The 8,076-nt window shown below is 43.3% G+C and overlaps 1 pseudogene across 1 annotated transcript; it reads right to left on the bottom strand.

The window, feature by feature from the left end:
* Positions 1-2,283: 2,283 nt before the first annotated feature.
* On the bottom strand, positions 2,284-3,608 carry LOC307197372 (vacuolar protein sorting-associated protein 26C-like; annotated as a pseudogene). The gene is made up of 2 exons: positions 3,254-3,608; positions 2,284-2,826 (listed from the first exon to the last, which is right to left on the bottom strand). The product of its transcript is annotated as a vacuolar protein sorting-associated protein 26C-like (transcript).
* Between the last annotated feature and the right edge of the window lie 4,468 nt (positions 3,609-8,076).

The raw sequence follows: 8,076 nt of genomic DNA, 5'->3' as shown, positions 1-8,076 counted from the left end.
GGTCAGGGTATCTCAGAAGGCTGCAAGTTGTTGGTCAGGATCTCAGTCATCTGAAGGTTCCACCAGGGGAGAATCTGCTTCCATGTTCACTCACAGTACCATTGGCAGAATTCAGTTCTCTTCGGGTTGTCAGACTGAAGGCCTCAGTTTCTCACTGGCTATTGACCAAATGCTGTCCCCAGGGCTTCACCATGTGGGCCTCTGCAACTTGCTTCATTATAGCAAGTACATGAGAAGAGCCAAAGAGAGAGAACAAGGAAGAGGGAAGTCACAGTAGTTATAACCTAATCTCAGAAACAGCATCCTATTGCCTCTGGTGTATTCTATTTGCTAGAAGTGAGTCACTAGGTCCAGCTCACACACAGGGAAAGAGTTTATAGAAGAATGTAAATATCAGGAGGGCAGGATCATGGGAGACTGTTTAAGAAGCAGTTAATTACAGCTATTAAAATAGATAATAAGATCTTCAACCGGAAGTATTCTAAGAGATTATTTGATTTCCATGTTAGAAGATAAGAGAACTAAGGTTCTGTAGGCTTAAATGTGTTTCCCTGGATCACATGGAACCAGGTGGTAAAAATCTTTTAATAGAGACTCAGCAGCCTGCATCTACATCTGTAAAATGGAAGTAATGATTCCTGGGTTGCCTTTCTCCTCTGTTACCAAACTCAGGTCCAGCTGCTCACCACTTGAAAATCAATACCCAAGAGAGAGGCAAGTGTTGGTAGAAAGTTTCTTTTAATCAGAATGCCAGCAATCTGGAGAGATGGTGGACTCGGTGTCCCCAAAGATCAACTCCGAAGATTCTGCTCAACCATGAAAGTTTTTAAAGGGAAAAGGAAAGTAATCTCAGTTAATCATTGAGTTAGGGGATCAGACTCATACCTGTCTCCCACTGCATGCAGGCTTGTCATCTTCTTGTGACATTTCTTAGATGCTATCTTTTTTTTGTTTGTTTCCTTTTTAAACGTTTTATTTCTGATTGACCTCTCCACATTTCCTGTGGAACTCACGATGTGTCTGAGAACCAGAGCAAGGCCCCATTTCTGTTGGAGCTCCAATAGCCAGAACGTGCCCCTGCCTAACCGGGCATTTCCCCAAAAAATGTACGGTTTTAGGTTCACAGCCTCTTTCCTTCACCTCCCCTTCCCCCTGCTGTAATGGGAGAACCTGACAAAGGACACCTCCAGCTCCAGGGCAGTAGTGGGACTGCTGCTGCCCAAGATACCCAAACGTCCGAGTTTTCCTTACTAACTGATGGTGGAGGTGCCCGTCCAAGAAGGGCAAGGAAATGGCTCTCGCCCAGGCCCCTCGAGTTTGAATAAAATGATAAAGGCGGCCGGGCTGCTGGCAGCTCTTCACGTAATAATTATTCCCTCAGGAGAGGAAGGCCAGGCAGCGTGCACGGTGCGCGGCTTACTTCTGAGGTTAATTGTGGACCCAGAGAAACAACAGCCGGATGTGAAGGAAGAAATGTGTTGTAACAGACCCACCATACACGGCAATTCCCAACAGGAGGCGAGGGAGAAAATGGCTTCAGGCCAAACTACCTCCCCCGACCCCGCCAACGCAGGTCCCTCACGTGGGATGGAGGTGGGCCAAGTTCATCAGGTCCAGGCCCCGCCCAGCACAGAGGGGTCTTCACTGCTGGCCTGGGCTCGGGTCCCCTGCCACTCAGAATCCAGCCAACAATGACGGGCGTGGACACGTGTTTTTGTTCCCGACAGAACCTCGCACTTAAACGGACTCGGAAGACGGCAGCAGGCAACTTCACACCAGGTCCTGAGACTCAGAGATACTCCAGCACCAGCTGTGGTCACCAGATCCCCTCACTCCTGGGAGGGCAAAGCACACTTTCCCCAGGTCCCCAAAAGTTCTGAAGTTATCACGACAAATGTTATAAAAGAGAACAGAGTGGGAAACATGCTGCGCATCTGCAGCGGGCACCACAGCACCCTCCTTGGCGGGTGTCCGCCAAAGTCATTGGCAACCAGCACGCCTGTCGCCACCCTGCGCAGTCGGGGAGCTGTCGGGAGCCCTGGCCACAACCGTCGGCCAGACAGGAGGTTTCCTTTGTCCCTGACCTCACTTTCCAGCAAAATTCAGACTCTTTTATAACTGTGCTCTGAACTTAAAAAGGAGCAGGTTAGTCAGGAGTCACAGGAAATTTACTCTCTGGGAAACAATCTTGCCAACGCCATGAAGAAATCCTGATGAATTTCAAAGGATAGTTCTGACTAGAGGGGCCTCGAGGGAATGAGGAAGAAGGGTCAGACTCATTTCTGATACAGAACCATCAAGAAAGCAAGTTCGGGGCTGCCGGCTTCAGCTCCCGTAGGTCCGCACGGCTGCATTTCCACCTGTTCCTGCCTACATCCTGCAGAGCTTCAGCGGGAAGTTCTCTGTGATGAGGTGCTCAGGGTGAAGCAGCACAACAATGTTAACCTCGAACTCCACTTTGAAGTTGGTGGTCTCCAGTGTCGGACAGGTGAAGAGCTGGGGGAAGACCATGTATATGGGGACAGAGAGGCCCCGACACACGTCCCAATTGGCTATCTGAATGTTCTGAATTTCTGTGGCATCGCGGGTGTACCCTTCTGCACAGCCACAGGTCTCCACGTGCACCAGCTGCAGCTCGATGCTTTTGATGGTGGCCTCCGAGCTCTCCACCACCAGCTCTCCCGTTAGTGGGTGTGTGATAACACAGCTGGTTGAGTTGAGATGTCCTCTGATGAGAAATTTGGGGAGCAAGGCTCTCTCTTTGACATTCTGTAAGGTTTCAGGTGTGACAGTGAAGTCCACGGGACTCGGAGTCAGTTTCCGCTTCTAAGGAGCAGAGTGAATGATGAATTCACAGGTCTTAGTCAAGTCCTTGGCCAGCAGGGACCGCCTCATGTCACAGCACAGGGTATACTTAGTGAGGACCCGACGAGGTAACGTGTGATAAGCCAAGGCCTGGCACACAGCAGCTCTGGGTAAAATGGCAGCTGTTTTGTAGTAAGGATGAGAAAACACAGGCAGCAGGACTGCAAACCCCTGGACGGTATCTAGACTTCACAGGCCAACCTGGGAGATGTGGGTCAGCCCCCAACTCGCTCTCACTCGCTGGGTTCTCTGCATGGGCAGCACTGCACTGGGTGCCAGGGCAAGGGCAGAGCTGTGCCCCACATGGGGAAGAGAAGAGATGCTAGTGACAGTGCTCAGAGTCCTGGAGCTCAGGCCCCCAGGGCATCTCAAAATGAGCTCTTCATACCTTAACCTGAATGTTGACAAACACGCTGTGATAAGTCTCATACAGAACTCTTACCCTTCACGTGCAGAGGAAATTCAAAAGGAATTTCTGTTTTGCCACTGGGAAATTTTCCTGGTTTCTCCATTTCGATGGTACTGTTGATAATCTGGATGGGCTTAACAGAATTATAGAATGCTTCAAACACACCCACACTCTTGGCGCTGAGTTGGAGGTTCACGGCCCCTTCCACTGTCAAGGAGACTCCCTGGTGCTGGACTGAATCCTTCCCAGATACGACCACCACCCCAGAGAGCATTTCCCTGGTGTGATAAACCTTGTTCGCTCTTTTAACCTTAATGTCCAGGGCGGTCCCCATCTCGAATACTCCGTTTCGGGAAACACTTCCAGCCACACGTGACCCAGGGGAAAGGAGGGCACCCCGTAGATGCTATCTTGTTCACCACTTTTATCACACAGTTTGTTTGCCAGATTACTGAAGGGGAAGCTAAGGAAGAGATCTGGTCATCTGTTAATTACTTACTCTTCATTTCTACTTCTTTAATCTATGGAAATAACCAACAGGTTAGGCAAGATATTGTTTGATCAAAAGATTTAAAAAGTATGCTAGGGCCAGAAATGAGTAGAGCATGCGGGCGTCTGATTTAAAAGTGAGTTAACATTGTAAAGTAATTATACCCCAATAAAGATGTTAAAAAAAAAAAGTGAGTTAAAATGTAGCTTTGCTAAATTAACAAGAAACGAGATTTTCTGCTGAGGACGGCTTCCTGAAAAGGATTGCTTACAACTGCACCCCCCCAGGCCCCTGTCAGACATCATTTCATTTCTATGGGATTAGGGACAAAGGTCCACCTTCTGTAACTTCATGCTGAGAAAGGGCATTGAGGTCTTATAGTGAACATTATCGACATGGGTTTGAAGCATCTCTCTGCTGACAGCTTTAGTTGCTCATTTACATATAAGGGCAGAACAAGCTACAATTATTTTGATGCCCACAAATATGTAGATTATTATGAGCAATAGTGTTAATCCCATTCTCTTAAGGCCAGTTCTTGGAATTGTGCTAGCCATATATTCAGTACTGCTCAAGATGGCACAGCTTATGTCATGGTTGCAGTCTGGTCATCATGAAGTTAGCTTTTCCCATCTGGTGCCCATTATAGTACCCATAAAATACTCAGAAATGTGCATCAGATACTGAATCTGTGACTTTATTGTCTTAATCATTAACTGCTTGAACCTGCTATTTTGGGACGCCTGGGAGACTTCAGCTTTTCTACAAACAAGAGGCAGAGGACCTGGAGGAACATTTGTATTTGGTGAGGGGTGGTGGGGGTGGCAGAGAGTTCTATTCAGTTCCACCTCAACAGAGATCTGTGAGAAACCAGAGCAATCCAGAGAGTGAAAATGCTTTAAAGGGATAAAATGATGGCTATTCAAAGTTATATTGTTATAATTATTATTTCTATTAATAATAATGATAGTAGGGCTTAGGACCAATAAATTTGTGAGATAAAATTTCTTTTTACTCCTCCTTTTCCTTTCTTTAATGATGCTCCTAGAAGCTTTGGGGAGATTAATGCATGTAATTCCTGTTGAGGAAGCCCAAAGGGCTAGACATCCTGTCCCTTCCCACTGGCATGTTTCCAGTGACACTTACTAGGCTTTTCTGTTCCCATTGCACTTCTTCATAGCCCACCAATCTTGAGTTCCATTCTGAGAAGTTCTTCTCTCTCATTATTGGCAAAGCCTATTCAACCTAAACGAAGTACGTTTCCTTCCTAAATAGCCCATGTGTGAAAAGAATGGGTCTGGAATACTGCAGAGAAACAAACATGCTGCCATCACACCTATCCATATTCTAACTGTCACACGAGATGAAGGAAGAGGTCCACCACCTCTGTGGAGTCCCCACCACTGGAGTGTTTTCATACATACCTGAAACCTTACCTTGCTTATCCTCTCTGAGGATCCACTTTGTGTTGGACACTTTTTTAAACACTTCATAGGATCATCTTTGATTTTCAAACACACACACTCAAGTGAAGAGATGAGATGAACAAGGCTAGAGAAGGTTAAATCTCTTGGCCAGCTTCAAAACCATAGAGGAACAGGGAATCAGCCCCAGGTGAGCCTGATTCCAAAGCACAAACTTGTGTTTTTTTCCCACATTACCATGAATTTTCAGGTTCTTCATTGTACTCTCCAGTAGATTCTAGGCAGCAGGAAGAAATGAGTTTACCTGATTTGTAACTTCAGTGCCTGGCACAGTGTTGGAATTAGTATCGGTTAATAATTAACATGCATTGCCCATTTCAGATATATTTATCATTTTGTCATCCTTTCTAAGATCTTGAGGGCAATATCTTGCCTTATACTCCTCTCAGCAGCCAGACTGCTCCAATATATTACAGATGTGTTGTTTATTTCTCCTCACCTTGTCACCTGATGAGTGACAGGCAAAATCATGAGTTCAGTGACTGTATGTAGAAAAGATTATTTCGCCAGAGATTAAACACCTAACCCCAGTCAGCCAATGAATGTCTGACAATGGATGGCTCCATATCATACTATTCTGAAAAAAGAGTGAAGTGGGTGTCCCAATGAATGTTGTTCTTTGCATACAAAGGATGGTACCTCATACTGAGGGCTTCCCTTCAATTTGTTCTAAATAATTTCCTTCACACGTCAAACAAGGCAACCTGTTCTTTTATGTTTCTTGTTGAAAGCCAGTTTATCCACACAGTGAGGAAAGAAGAGGAAGTCAGGAGTTTCTGGATGGTGTTTACATTTTCTCCTGACATATTTTGTTCTGAAATATTTGTTCTTCCAAGAATCTGACATAGTATCTTGTTAGTACCCTCAGGCTGTCCACATTTTAACCTTATCCCAGCCTTAAACGTTAGCTTCGCTCAATTATGTATGCAGTTAAAGTGTTTGTTTAGAGAGCTTTCCATCACAAGCACAAAATAATAATCAGGTATCATTTTGTCAGTCTATGTTGCCAGCAAAACTCTTCTTGATATTTTCCCAAATTTGCCTCACATTAACTCACCTTGTTTCTATTTCTTGACTCCTTGTCCCCTTCCTTCCTGAAGTATTGAGAACACGAATCTCCCTGTCAAGTTAATTCCTCACTCTTTTGCCAAACATTCTTTATTTCATTTATTTATTGGGCTCATTCATATCCCCAGAGTTTACAATAATCCAGAGATTCACTGAATTCCAGTTTAGTATTTTCTTTGCCACTAAATTCATCTCTTTATTACTGTTCAAGCTTTAGCAGTATGCTTTAGTGCCAGAAAATACAACATTTATCTCACAGCTGAAGTGCAAATAGGATATTCCTCCAAATATCTTGCTCTTTATCCAGGAGCTATAAAAGACCAAAAAAAATTCTTTGTAACTTAATGTCAGCATCCTAGCTCCAGCTGTGCTGTGTACAATTACAATAACAACCATCATATGTACAACTTAAGCTTGGTCAAATATTTACTAAATGCACACAATGTTGTAGTAATACCTCAATTCTCTTTGTGTTAATTTTCAAGAGTATTAAATCATTTGAGTTAAAATATGAAAAGTCGTTTTACATTTGTCAACACTAACATTAAGGAAACCTCACTCACTGGAAATTACTCAAATACATGGAAAATAGAAGTCAGATCACACAAACTCCAAGATGAGTCAGTCAAAAACCAAGATCAGAACCCAACACAACAGAGCTGGTAGCCTCTGTGTCCCTCCTGGGTGCCTTGGACTCTTTGCTCTAAGGCAGTTCAGTCAGCCCAGTGTCCTATTCCACAAGAAAAGAGCATCCCTGCCCCCAATGCCCAGCAAGGCACCTTCATATCTGTGTCTGACAGCGACATACTCTGAGGTAAGTTTTGGTCAAGAGCTAGACCACTGCATCCTCATAACAGAAACATAATATTTCACCCCTGGGTCAGTTTCTCCCAGCTGGGCTTTTGATCAAGAAGCATGTTCAAACAGTTGCTAAGCATCTTATATATAAAACATGAATAAAATTTTTTGAAAATTGTAAGGATGTAGGGTAAAACTTTAAAAAATTTGAAAGCTGTGAAGAAAATAAAAAACAAGCAATTGTTTTTATTTTTATATGTCTTCTAGATATAAAGCCAGTTGATTAGTTTAGAAATTTAGGATTGATTTAAAATACTTATAAAATTCTCAATTTTGGTACAGTGAATTACACAAATGCTCCCCAGATAGCTATAGGAAACTGAAGTTATTTTTCAAAGGTAATAGAGAATATTGAGTCTTAGCTATATATAATAAAAAAAGAAGACTAAATATTCTTTGGGTGACTTTTATAATTTTATATTTTATTTCTAAGCTTTTATGTCTCCACAAACAACATTCTGTTGGGTCCTACAAAAGGCAATTTAACTAGACATAAAACAATTTCAGCAAAAAAGTCTTCCTTTGTACTCATTATCTAGTTAACTTTCATATTTCAGGAGGGGTTTGGGAAAACTGGTACTGATTCATACAGCAAATAAGTGAAGAATAGAGAAAAAATTCTTGACCCATAGTATTGGGTTCAGCTACCAATTGTACAACCTATTAACAGTGTGATGTAAGGAAAACACCTCAAGTTCTTTGAGTGGCAACTTTTTATCTGAAAAGGAGAATAGAGATAGTCATACAGAGTGCAGTAAGTCAAAAAGAGAAAAACAAATATCGTATATTAATGCATATATGTGGAATCTAGAAAAATGGTACAGATGAACCAGTTTGCAAAGCAAAAACAGAGACACAGATGTAGAGAACAAATGTATGGACACTAAGGAGGGAAAGTGGTG

The sequence above is a fragment of the Stenella coeruleoalba genome (assembly GCF_951394435.1).
Source record: "Stenella coeruleoalba genome assembly, chromosome: 14".
Taxonomy (NCBI): Eukaryota; Metazoa; Chordata; class Mammalia; order Artiodactyla; family Delphinidae; genus Stenella; species Stenella coeruleoalba.
Note: the sequence above shows the minus strand (reverse complement) of the source record. Positions and strands in the feature narration are given on the sequence as shown.